A 13,726-nucleotide genomic window follows, 5' to 3' on the forward strand; every position below is an offset into this window, starting at 1 on the left:
TTCTAGTTGAGTATGCTGGCGTATTTCCGTATTTTGCGGGTTCGATTCTCGCATGGTATAAATATTTGTATTCTTGAGTTTGATTGTTTATATTGTTTTCGGTGTTCTATGTATATTTAAAATTATTCATCGTATTTTCTGATATATTCATTAGAATCATTTATTATTAAAAAAACTCCAAACACTTGGGATCAAAAAATGGGACAAATCTGAAACTATACTCTTCATGAATAAAGTTTTTTGATATTAATTTATAAATAACGGTGTTATGAAGTAACAAACATTAAAAAAATACACTTTAGAGATTTCATCGTCTTTTTTTGGGTCGGTTAAAAAGATAAAAGATTTTGTTTAGTTCAGTGTTTTGCTCAGTTCCAATTTTTTGCCGCCTCCAATTAGCTATTGTATTTAAATTAATTATATATATTTTATTATTATTATTTCATATGTTAGTCTATAAGGTATTTATAATATAGGCCATGTAACCTGAATTAATTAAATAAATAAATAAAATTAGGTTACACCATCGTTATACCTCTAATATTGTTATATCCTGGACAATTAACACAGCGCCATCTAGTCCCACGGTTGTGGGATGCTTGTGTTATGGGTAACAGACAACAGATATAAATACTTAGATATTTTTTTTTGTAAATACATACATAATATACATAGAAAACACCCAGATCAATACAAACAATCATACTCATGAATATATGTTTGCACCGTGCGAGGAATTGAACCCGCGACCATAGGAAGTACATAACTCGGTATGCTAAATCACTCGACCACCGTGGTATTATTACAATAATATTTATGTACATAGGTCTGTTTTGTTTCAGTCGCGGTGGTCACGTAGTCCGAACAATGATAAGTAATGATTAATTACCTTCTTTACCAAATATTATGTTAGTACAGGAGACTGAAAGTTTCTCTAATATAATATGTATAAAATTGTATCCTTAAGACTATAATTCAAGATCGGGTAGGTAGGTAATATGTAATAGGATGCAATGAAGCACAGTCACAGAGGAAATAAGGTCGACTATGACAGCTGGGCAGAACAGGGTAACTCAGGCTGGGATTGGAATAACGTCACATATTATTTCAAGAAAAGTGAACGGTTAAACGATTACGCTATTTTAAAAAGCAAGTCTGGATATTTGCTTGACACTAAAGGCTATTTAGGTATTACAAGACCTGTTATATCTTTTTGGAGGCCTATAAAGAATCGTTACAATCTTTATATTTTGAAGAAAACATTAGCTAGAAAAATTGTATTTGATGACGACAAAAAAGCAACTGGCGTAGAAGTTAAAGTACCTAATAAAGAAGTGATAATTTTGAAAGCTAGATAAGAAGTCATTTTGTCAGCAGGATCGATAAATAGTCCTTAATTACTAATGCACTCTGGAGTAGGCCCAAAATATCATTTAAAGTAAATGAATATATCTGTAGTTTCAGATTCCCCTAATGTTGGAAGAAATTATCAAGATCATTTATCAGTATCCTTAGTTGTTACAGGAAAGAAAAAATTAATGCCAATTACACAAAATATTGAAATGTTGACAAATTTGGATAAAATACAATTTCTTATCATAACAGGTTTTGTAGCAGTAAATAAATACCAACACCATCCAGATTATCAAATTCTTGCTATGCCATTACCAAAGGCTTCTTTAGTAACTACGACGATGTCTTCTCAAGTTTTAAAATTAAATAATCATATATGCGCATCCATAGCTAAAGCGCGTCTTTGTAAACATTATATTATTACACCCTGAATCTAGGAGTGAAATTAAATTGAGCAATAATAATCCAGCTGATAAGGTTCTCATATACCTTGAATATTTATCAGTTGACGAGGACTTGGAGAATTTTGATGCGTATTTAGAAGACATCTTAACTGTCACTAATACCACTTGTTTTAAAAGCACGAATGCCAATTTTGCCGATCTTAATATAAAGCAATGTAAAGAATACAAATTCAATAGCTAGATGTATTGGAAATGTTATATAGTTAATACCGTTCCTACAATGTCTAATCCTGCAGGAACTTGTGCTATGGGTCCAAAAGACACAGGTGTAGTAAATGATACTTTAAAAGTCTGGGGAGTGCAAGGAGTCAGAGTTGTGGATGCAAGTATCATACTAACACTTCCAAGTGGCAACATAAATGAACCAATGATAATGATAGCAGAGAAAGCTGCTTATATGATAAAAAATGATTAAGGAATAATTCAAACCAATGACGATTTCCTTACTTATTCATAAAAAGAGCAAACGTATCATAATTATAATTATGATTTAAGACCGTGTTTGTAAAAATATCAATCTAGTTAATATTATAATCAATTATTAAATAATAATCATAATTAAACTATGAATGTATTGTTTATCTCTAGGACTATATTAAGATGAGTTACAACAGTTTTTGTGATGATAACTCGCAGAGTTGCGCCTCTTAATCGCATTTCGCATAATTTCCCAACAAATTATTAACTACCTACTATAAATCAAAGTTAATTCAAGTAAATGTAATTTATTAATATACTACATAAAGAGCGCGATGCTTTGTTTGGAACGATTAAATCTTTTTATGTACATATTCGTTATTATCATTGAGAAATAGCACAATATCTGGATTACACCTATTCTAGTATCTTTATAAAGGATGATAATGGTATGGTATCCACCTCCTGGATGATAGGATCAGCATGAGGTTAGGTCAGTTAGCCCATCGCGATAAATTTACCAGGATTTGGTATATTGCTAGCAATGGGGTCATCAGTCCACATTATTAATAATTCCCTTCCTCTTTATTATAATGAAAACAGGGTAGCTACTGGCTCCCAGTTTACTACCTGATTTATACTTCAAAGGTAGTGTGTTCGAACCTGAATGCCACTAAGAAACGGTGTCTTAATGTAAATTGCTGATTGATTCCCCAGTTATGGAAACGCCGATATCAAATCCTATACCACGTTGAATTCAAATATACTCTTCAAAATTATACTATTACTAACTCACAGGGCTTACCGTAGCATTGAATTTATTTCGAGAGAAATAAATTTGAGTTTGAGTTTTTTTAGTCTTTATTAATGAACTAGCTGTACTCGCGACTTCGTCCGCGTGGAATTTAACTTTATTTTTCTAAAATAAAAGTAGCCTAAGTTACTCCTTATTACATCAGCTACCTGCCAATAAAAGTCCCGTCAAAATCGGTCCAGCCATTTTAATGATTAGCCGGAACAAACTGACCGACATACAGACAGACAAAAATTGTAAAAAATGTTATTCTGGTGTGTACCGTATTTATATTCGTATGCATGTAGTAAAAAAAGGGTTATTTCAATATTACAAACAGACACTTCAATTTTATTTATATGGTGCACTAGCCTCCCCTAACTATATACGCTGACGGGGCCGCAGTAGAGTAAAATATGATAAGTAAGAAGTAAGATCAGTCAGGCCGTCACGCACCATTGATAGCAATGAAGCCATTATTCTCCATTACTAACACTTTTTACCACTTATTTCCCCTAACCACAACGCGTGTTACAGAGCAAACTATTTTGCGGTATGTATTGTTAAATAGGATTTCTTAGAAAAAATAAAGATTATAATTGGTTTCATTTTGTATTAATTACGTAAGTTATTGTATTAAAGATAATTAAAAAAATATTAATTGAGTTAGTCTTTATCTCGTAAATACTACATCATTAATTTTAATGATTTTATTATTCCAAATTATATAACTTATATATCTAAAAATATTTTCTTTTTTTCTTTTGTGAACAATAATTTCGATATTATGTAAAGTAATGGAAATTATATTTTTTAAATTCAAATTCAAAATGAAAATATCTTTATTCATGTAGGTATATTACAGACTTATGATATGTCAAATCTACCGTCAGTTCAGAATGATTTCGAGATGAGAAGAACTGACAAGAAACTCAGCTCGTATTATTATCAAATAAATGTTGTTAAACTTAACAATCGAAGATTCTACCATAATTTGACGTACATTCGTTTGGTATATTGTTTTATAAACGTTTAGAAAACGTAGTAATTACATCTATATATCCTCGTACGTCAGACCTTCGTCTATTCAGACAGCCAATGTTCAGATCGCCGACCTATTCTGAGTAAATAGCTTATTACGCTACTAGTTGAGCTCGCGAATATGTTTCTGTCTTTTATAGCGTAGAGTACAAACGAGTTTACGGTTCACTTGATGGTGAGTGATTACCGCCGCCCATTAGTACCCGTAACATCAGGGGAATTGCAAGGGCATCGACTTTAAGAAGGAATAAGCTCTTTTCTTGAAGATTTCAATATTGTATATGTTCGGAGATACCATTACTAGAAGGTGGTTTAACAATGTGAATTAACATTGTAATTGCATTCAAAATATATATTCTATATCTACATATATTAAAATATAATTGACTGATGTCTGTATACAGAACATCTATAACAAAAACTATTATTGAGGGATTTTGTCATCGTAATAAAACCCGTTGTTGTAAAGGTTATACAGATACACAAACAAACAAACGCACAGGCGTTTGTGCACATAAATTTATTGTGTAAGTGTCGATTCTATTTATATATACATAATTATTTTTATACCTGTACATATAATTAAATTGGATCTGAGGCGAAGAAACTACAGGCTAACGTAAAAAATACCTTAATCCTTCGGAATAACAATTCATAAGTAGTACCACGAGCGTCATATTATATCTATAGTGTTATTCATTTGTATATGGGACAATTACCATTCATCGTTAGATGGGCCGTTAGCTTGTTTCCATAGAACAAAAAAAACTACTCTTTTATTTGTATTAATATTTTTTTCCCTACCGTCAGTCTTCGTTGAGTATAGTCAATGAAGAAAGATGAACTAACAAGAAACTCAACCGAATTTCTTTTTTTTATAATTTAGTTTATTTACATTTGGTACTTATATAAGAAAAAAACACAATATAATCTTTGGTAGTCGGGTAAACACGTCACCTAATTTCAGTACAGAATCAGACCGTCTCACGCCGCGACGCCGTAGTTATTCCACCGATACGATATTGAGCGTGGGTTGGTAGCGTTTGCCAGATGCTATTAGCGAAAATGGATGAACTCCGTTGTATCGTGAACGGTTTGCGATACCATATGACTCTGTTAGTTAACATCGTCCGTCTTGAAATAGAAATAATCTAAAATAATCCGTCATACTCGTGAACGAGTGCTGCTGGGGACTGGTCTGTTTGGGTTACGAGCACTGGTTAGTAGACTATTTGCTTTTGCAATAGCATGTGCTGGTGGTCACTCCATTCTCCCAAATTTGATTTTAAAAATGAATCCGTTTTATTGTAAATATGTACAACATTTATTTGAAAAGAATACGAGCTGAGTTTCATGTCAGTTCTTCTCATCACGAAATTATTCCGAACGATAGATTTGTCATATCATAAGAGTCTGTAATTGACCTATATGAATAAAGACATTTTGAATTTTAATTTGAATCTTTATTCAGATAAACAACACAAGCACTTTTGAATAGTCATTTTTTTTATTGTACCACTGATTCGGAACGCAGACTCATCACAAGAAGAATGAGTAAGAAGCTTGTGTGTTGCTTTTTTGAATAAATGTTATTTTAAATAAATAATTACGCAATAACAAGTAAGAGGCATTCGATTATCAACATGCAAAACCTTTCGGAGTCATTCAGAAATATAAATTGACATACAAAATATGTTTTTTATATTGACTAGATTTGAACTCACAACTTTTGGGAGTAATTCAGAGTAGTAACCTACTAGGCTACAATGCTTTCAAGAATGAATAAATCTTTAAAAAATGCCTTGGACAATTAACAAGCGCCATCGAGCCCCACGATAAACAGAGCTTGTGTTATGGGTACTAGACAAATTATATTATTTATATTATTGATTAAATATGTATGTATTTAATCAATCAACAAGATGTATATCTTATAGATAGAAAACACCCAAATCAATACAAACAGTCATACTCATGAATACAAACCGTGCGAGGAATCGAACTTACGACCATCGGAAGTAACACGGTGTGCTAAATCGCTAGACCAGCGAGGCCCTATATGACATATTGATTGTAGTGGTTGTACCTCCATTAAAAGCCTCTTTAACCCAAAATATATGTTTACAATAAGGTTTCCTGGATCCCTATTTGAAGTGCTCAAGTTGGGAAGCTTTTGTACCCTATGTATTATTTATTCACAAGAAGGGATGAGCATATGAATTCATTTTATCTTAAAAGCGATACTTAGATTTAAATAAGGAAATGCTTATTTATTATGTATGTAGTTATGTACATATCTATTTCTACTCTATTATACTCTATTTCTATTTCTATTAAGTTGTCGACCAGGCGTCGAAATTTGACCACAATTATTTTAAACTATCCATGCTCGCGGTTTCCTCCGCATGAAATTTATAGCCTGTATATTACTCAGATGTATAAGCTATATTACGGAAAAGTTTCATCAAAATCCGTTCAGTAGTTTTTGCGTGAAAGAGTAACAAACATCCATCCATACTCACAAACTTTCGCGTTTATAATATTAATAGTAACTCGCTCCGATTTCGCCCGGGTGTACATGTATTATATATATAATATAAATCTTCCTCTTGAATCACTTTATATATTTAAAAAAAAACAACAAAATCCGTTGTGTAATTTTAAAAATACATAGGGACGGACAGACAGCGACAGCGACTTTATTTTATTCTATGTAATGATAATGATGATGATGATTAAAATCTAAACAAAAATATGATAATTTGATCAGAATGAGGGTAGTCTAAATATAGCTAGCTCTCATTAGAATGAGTTACAGTATCCCGTTCTAATGAATACACGACCTTTGTTAGCATTAAATGACAGACCGACGCTGATTTGAATAATTTTATTAGGTACCTGGTTAAACGTAAGGTAGGTACAGTAAGCTACATATACATATATCGTATTGGCAGGAATAATAATAATATGTTACATAGATAACAGACAACTGATATAAATACTTTTTTCCATATACACCGCTAGTATTGTTAAAGCAGTAACTCACTCACAAATACCCTTATATTATGCAGATAATAGTCAGTTGTATGTTCACACTTTACCAGGTCAACATGATGTTAGTACTGCTGTTAACAAATAAAATATAGATCTGACATCAATAACAGAGTGGTCTGTAAAATATGATCTTACACTTAATCCCAATAAAAGTAGTACTATTTGGAACTAAACAACAAGTTAAAAATATCAATAAAAATGTAAACCGGCAATTAAACTTATATTATTATACCATATCAAGATAGTGTACGTAATCTGGATCTCCTCATGGATGAGCATCTTAAATTTGAACAGCATATCCGAAGTAAAGTAGCTAAATGTTATGGGGTATTAAAAATGCTTTATAAGTTTCGTACGTTTCTCAAACGAGACATAAGACTGTTATTATGCAATAGTCTAGTATTATCACTAATAAACTATTGTGATATTGTTTATATTCCTTGTGTGATTGCAAAAGCTGCCAAAATGAAACAAAGAGTACAGAATGCTTGTATGACTTTTTGTTACAATATACCGCGGAGATCATAATATTACACCTCATTTAATCAGAAATAATATATTAAATTCACACAATGGTTGTATTTTAAAGTATGCTTGTCTTTTGCACTTCATAAGGAATACAAAATTACCTTCATGTTTATATGTAAAAACTAGTGTTTATAAATATGTGTGTGTACGAGACAGATGTCATCAGTCTGTTCTATATATTATAAAATAATCCATGAATAATTCTATAGTTTTTATTTAATGATGTAACTAATTTGAATAATGTTTAGATTATATATATTTAAGTTTGTTATTGTCCAATATTTAGGCTTTGCAAATGTTGCTATTGTCAATTTTTATGTTTCGTTTCGTAGTATTGTAATCTACTAAGTTGTGTCGATATGTGTGTGTACGCGCAAGTCTGCGTCTGTTGGTATATATTATAAAATAATCCTGAATAATTCTTAGTTTTTATTTGATGTTGTAACTAATCCTGAATAATGTTTAGATTATATATATTTAAGTTTGTTATTGTCCAATCTTATTAGTTTATATTGTGTGAAAAATTTTTTGTTTACTTTGTTAGTTGTATTATTATTATATATATTTATCGTATCGTCCTTTTTCATATTGTATTATTATTCAAAAGGCTATAACAGAATAGCAGAGAGTTATGTGATGAAGATCATTTTCGTTCACTATTGATGTGTTTATAGACCTTTTTTTTGTCTCATTCACGTGTCTAGGTGTTTGTTCAGATTTTTATATTATTGTATGGATGACAAAAACAGTTGTATTGTGTGAAAAGTTTTTGTTTGAGACAAATAAAGATTTTTATTATTATTATTATTATATATTTTTTGGAAATACATACATAATATACATAGAAAACACTCAGATCGATACAAGCAATCATATTCGTGAATTCAAAAGTTTGTACCGTACAACAAATCGACCCCACTATCATTGGAAAGCGGTGCTAAACCACTATACCACCGATACCGAAAAAAAAATAGAAATGTTACATATAAAAAACATGGCTATTATATATATACTGAAATTAATTATTGCTGTACAACATAAAAAAAACTGCTGTATTACACGTAAAAAAAACGTATTATATATATCATTTAAGTTATATATTACTTCTGTCAAACGTATTTCTGCCGTAAACTGCTTGTTTTGCAAGCTGTTTGCTTCCCGTGTTAGAGATAATGCCGTTGAAATTACTGCATATGTGTTGGTAGCCATACCATCTGTGTCGTTAGAATATACTATTGTAACTGAAAATTTACAATATTTCGATAATCGACTTTAAATTTATAATTGTTAAAGTTGATTTTTCAAAATTTTATTTTGAAAATTAATGCAGTTTAGAATTATGTGTGTGATATACGTTTGTGCGTGGTATTGCAACAGGTGGTCTGTAACGTATGAAAGATACTATGAATTTAACAATATCTAAGTTACTCAAGGTCTTTTATTTCTGATGATCTTTGTGGTTCTGACCATCTTCATCATATCTATCTATCGTAATAATCCGTACTAACAAACTTTTGAATAAAAAATTGTAAGTATGGATATCTATCCATCCACATATGGATACTTATCTAAGTGATAATAATAATAAGCATCTCACGACAATTCATACAGCGCCATCTAGACCCACGTCAAGCCAGCCAAAGCTTGTGTTATATAATACATTGTATACATATTATACATAGAAAATACCCAGACCCGTACAAATAATCATACTCATGAATACAAATGATTGTGCCGTGCGAGGAATCGAACCCGCAACCATCAAAAGTCAGGTGTGCTAAACCGCTGGACCACCCAATATGATATATACGGGTGAAACCGCGGGGATAGCTAGTTATAAAATAATTAGAATTGTCAATTTCTTGTAGATCAAAAATTAGATATTATTAAGTAATAATAAATAATATATATTAGGAACAATCAGATAGAAAAAAAACACAGATTTTCAGGAGACTGCGTGTAGCGATTGATACATTCACGTAGCAATCCTAAACCTACAAATAATATGTTGGGTTTAATACATACTATTAATACTCATAGTATTAATATCGCGCATACTGCCATAATGGACTGATCATCCTACTGCGGCTGCGCGCCGTCCGTATATTTTGAATCTGTGGCGCGTTGCGTTTGCGCGGGAAAACCTAACTGCAAAAATAACTTCTTCTACAGACATTCTTCAACCATTGTACTTCTGATCACAAATTTTTATACAGTTTCTATACAACTATATATGTTCGAAATTTACTTTTATTTTAATAAACTACTCATATACAACTTAAGCGACGCACTACTTATATATAATTTTTTGTATATTTTTATATCATGTTCCTCTTGAGATGTTCTTGTTTGCCCTATTAGAGCAAGAGCCCACGACTGCCAGACATACGTCATTTTAGTAAACGTGAAAGTTCTTGTATGTGTATCCCCAACACAGGTAAGAACGATCCCCAAACCTGAAACCTGGATCGTGGTTCCTTTGGCAGATACCAGGTAACAATGGTGTAAAAAATTTCATATCAAATTCGTTATTTTAAGAAACTCCATATTTTTATATATTGTTCGTAGCATTATTAACTTTATATATATAATTGAGAGAACTATTAAACTGAGTTCCTAAATTAGTTTTCTTTGTTCCTTATCCTACCAGACTCATTGAAACCGTATATTGGGTAACAACGGTGTATACAATTTCATATCAAATTCGTTATTTTAAGATGCTTCATTTTTTCACATATTGCTTGTAACAGTAATATAACTTGCTCTGCTCGTTGTCGAACCAAGAAAACTGTCTGGCAATTTAGGAAACTCAGTTTAATGTTCTCTCAATAATATATATGCTTTATTAAAATGACGTAAGTTTATTTATAAAATAGTATAGTTTAGGGGGGTCCGGAGGGGGGTTGGAACCACACTACGTGTCTGGCAATGAGCAGCGCAAGTTATAATAATGCTACGAACAATATATGAAAATATGGAGTTTCTTAAAATAACGGATTTGATATGAAATTTTTTACACCTTTGTTACCTGGTACCTGCCAAAGGAACCACGATCCAGGTTTCATGTTTGGGGATCGTTCTTACCTGTGTTGGGGACACACATACAAGAACTTTCACGTTTACTAAAATGACGTATGTCTGGCAGTCGTGGGCTCTTATTTTGACTATATTGGCTTATTTTGGCTTTGGGCTATATTGTTTAGAATTGTATGTATGCCTGTATTACGCACCTACGTATGATTTTTATTAAAGGTACAGGTATGTGCAATGACCCGCCGTACTCTCCGTATGCAAGTCTCCCCACCTAATTGCTTAGTAGCTTCCCACCAACCGACGCGAACGCGGCTTGTTGCACGTCCTAGTTTTAAACTACGCAATATCTTTTATTTTCATCCCTTATATACAACCAAAACAGGCATATAAATATAGCCCCTAATCATACAGCTAACACATACATTGTTATTATAATGATTCATTTTGAATAGGAAGGTTTTAATTTTAATGAAGTTTTGTAAGGTACATTTATTATTTATAGTATACGACATTTTGACATTTGAATTATAATATTGTATTTGCCAATGTAGCCCTTTCTAAGCGTTACAAAAAATTGTAAAAATTTAACCACAATATGCAGGGGAAAAGGGATTGTTAGTAGTGTCTTATTGCTAGAAATGTACCATGTCAGGCTGACCTCCACGAGGATCCCCCTCGAAACCATCGTGATAATTCTTAGTGAATCTCCCATGCTACGTTTACATTCAAAGAAAGAAAGAAAAATATTTTATTCAGTGCAATGTAAAAAATACAATATAAACAACAAACCAAAAAAAAAGAGCAATTAAAATGTACATATAATTAAACTTAATTTACCATAATTAAAAATAAACATAAAATAATCATTTTTTACATCCAAAAATGCACTGAAATGGCTCCACTCAGCTTTAATGTATGTCCTAGGTGAACATACAGCTGGTTTTCAGTGGCACCAAAAATATATATAAAAGGGGCCAGCCGCCGTCAGCCGCTTCTTCTGCCTGCACTGCCGGGAATATTGCCGGGCGACAACTGAGCGAGAGGGCTGAATGTAAACACACCCTGCCACTCGCGCTGCCAGTCCTTTGACTCGCGCACGAAAAACCGAGCGCCGGGAAACGCGAGTGGCAGCGGCAATGGCATGGGAAGTATCCTGTTTACACTCTGGCTGCTCACTTCCGTGTTCACTTCCCTGCCCACTCGGGCTGAGTGTAAATTGGGCTTCACACTTGGCTAACTGACCTAACCACACTCATCTTATCAGCCTCCACTGGTGCCCCGCCATTAATCATTAAAACCCCTGCCGTAAACCATTTGCCCAGGCGGGTGCACCATTCGATTATCATCCACAAAAAAAAACCCGCATTCTGTATGTATGTGTTTTATATTTATGTGATACTGCAATGAATAACTAAAAATGTTGGTAAACATATAATACAAATATCAACAAAACATTTTTCACAAGAACAACTCGAAATCTCACATCGGGCCGCGCTCAGGCGGATTTGGGAGATGGATTACCTAACTTATAAACGAAATGGCGATTCGTTAGAAAAAAATAAGCAAGTTTAAAAAAAAATATATATAAATACTACTCTATAATAATAACGTGATAAATAGAGCGTAATGGCCTAGGCCCAGCCTTATCACCCAGAAGGTCACTAAATCAAATTTGACCGGAAAAACAACTTTAGCGTTATTTTACCTTTTTGACTGACTCTCTGGCGAAGGAAACACCGTTAATAATCTAAAAGTATATCCAGGAGACGGCGGTAAGCTCTCCCCATATTATGTTGTATTCAGATATATCCAGTAAAACGACGGCACCAATAGTCTAGCGATCTAGCACGCCTTACTTCCGATGGTTGCGGTTTCTATTCCTTGGACAGTACAAACATGAGTATGATTGTTTGTATCGGTCTGGGTGTTTTCTATGTAAAATATATATATATTTTAAAAGCGCTTTCTATTTTGTCATGTCAAACATGTCAGAAATACATAGAATGGCGTTAATTCCGTAGTAAAGTTAATAGAAATAAAGTAAAAAGCCCACAAACTCAGTAGGCAGAGCAAGAGTTAGTATTTTGCATGGAAATTTGAATGGTTTGTTATAAAGTGTTCTGTATAATATGTAACACCAGTTTTAATATTATTATGGTATACAAATAAAAAACATACTCTTATAAGGGTGGCAGGGTCGCCATATAAGGGTGGTGCTTGTTAGGCAACCCTTTAGGATCAGTAGAAAAAGATGTCCCAGACTAAAAAAAACTCCAATAAGTAAACATTACATATGCGTGTAAGATACCTACTGCCATCAAGAAAAATAGCTGAGGTCCTTGAAACGCCTAAACAGATCTTTATAAATTGTAGCTAAGAACCATTTCGGATGCTCAAGCTTTCGAACAGAAAAGCCGCATTATAATCGGTTTAGTCGTTTAAAAGCTACAGTGCCAAACACAGATACACAAGAAGTTAAAATCTGTCTCTGTAAAATGAGGTGTATATGTGTGTAGTTTAGTTATAAGCAAACGACTGCATTGTTATTCTGTTATTTCTTATCATTTTTTTATATCATAGGAGACAAACGAGTTTGAGGCTCACCTGATCCGCAATACCAGGAGAATGACAAGTACGTTGCCGCCTTTTTAAGAAGGAATAAGCTTATTGTTACTGGCAGCTTGTCTACCATTCTTTTTATAAACTTTATATTTTTTATATCTATTTTTTATATGTCACTTTTGACCACTATATTGTTTTGTTACTTCTCGCTGTGAGCCCTTTTGGGAAGAATACACATTTTTACTAGTATTTGGTTTCTATTAAAATAGTAGTTGTGTTCCCGCTCCAGTAACACTTATCTTAAAGGTTTCAATGTCGTATCGGTTCGGAAATACCATTGTAAGATAGTGATTCCACAATGTGATTATTCGTGTCAAAAAGTTTCTAGAAAAATGCAGGACAGGAGGACCGCCATTCGTCCTAGATGATCAGGATGGTATTTTAGTTTCTGGCGGGTAGTGAAATGATGGTGTGAAATCAG

The sequence above is a fragment of the Achroia grisella genome, unplaced genomic scaffold (assembly GCF_030625045.1).
Source record: "Achroia grisella isolate CSIRO2021 unplaced genomic scaffold, CSIRO_AGI_Agris_v1 utg642, whole genome shotgun sequence".
Taxonomy (NCBI): Eukaryota; Metazoa; Arthropoda; class Insecta; order Lepidoptera; family Pyralidae; genus Achroia; species Achroia grisella.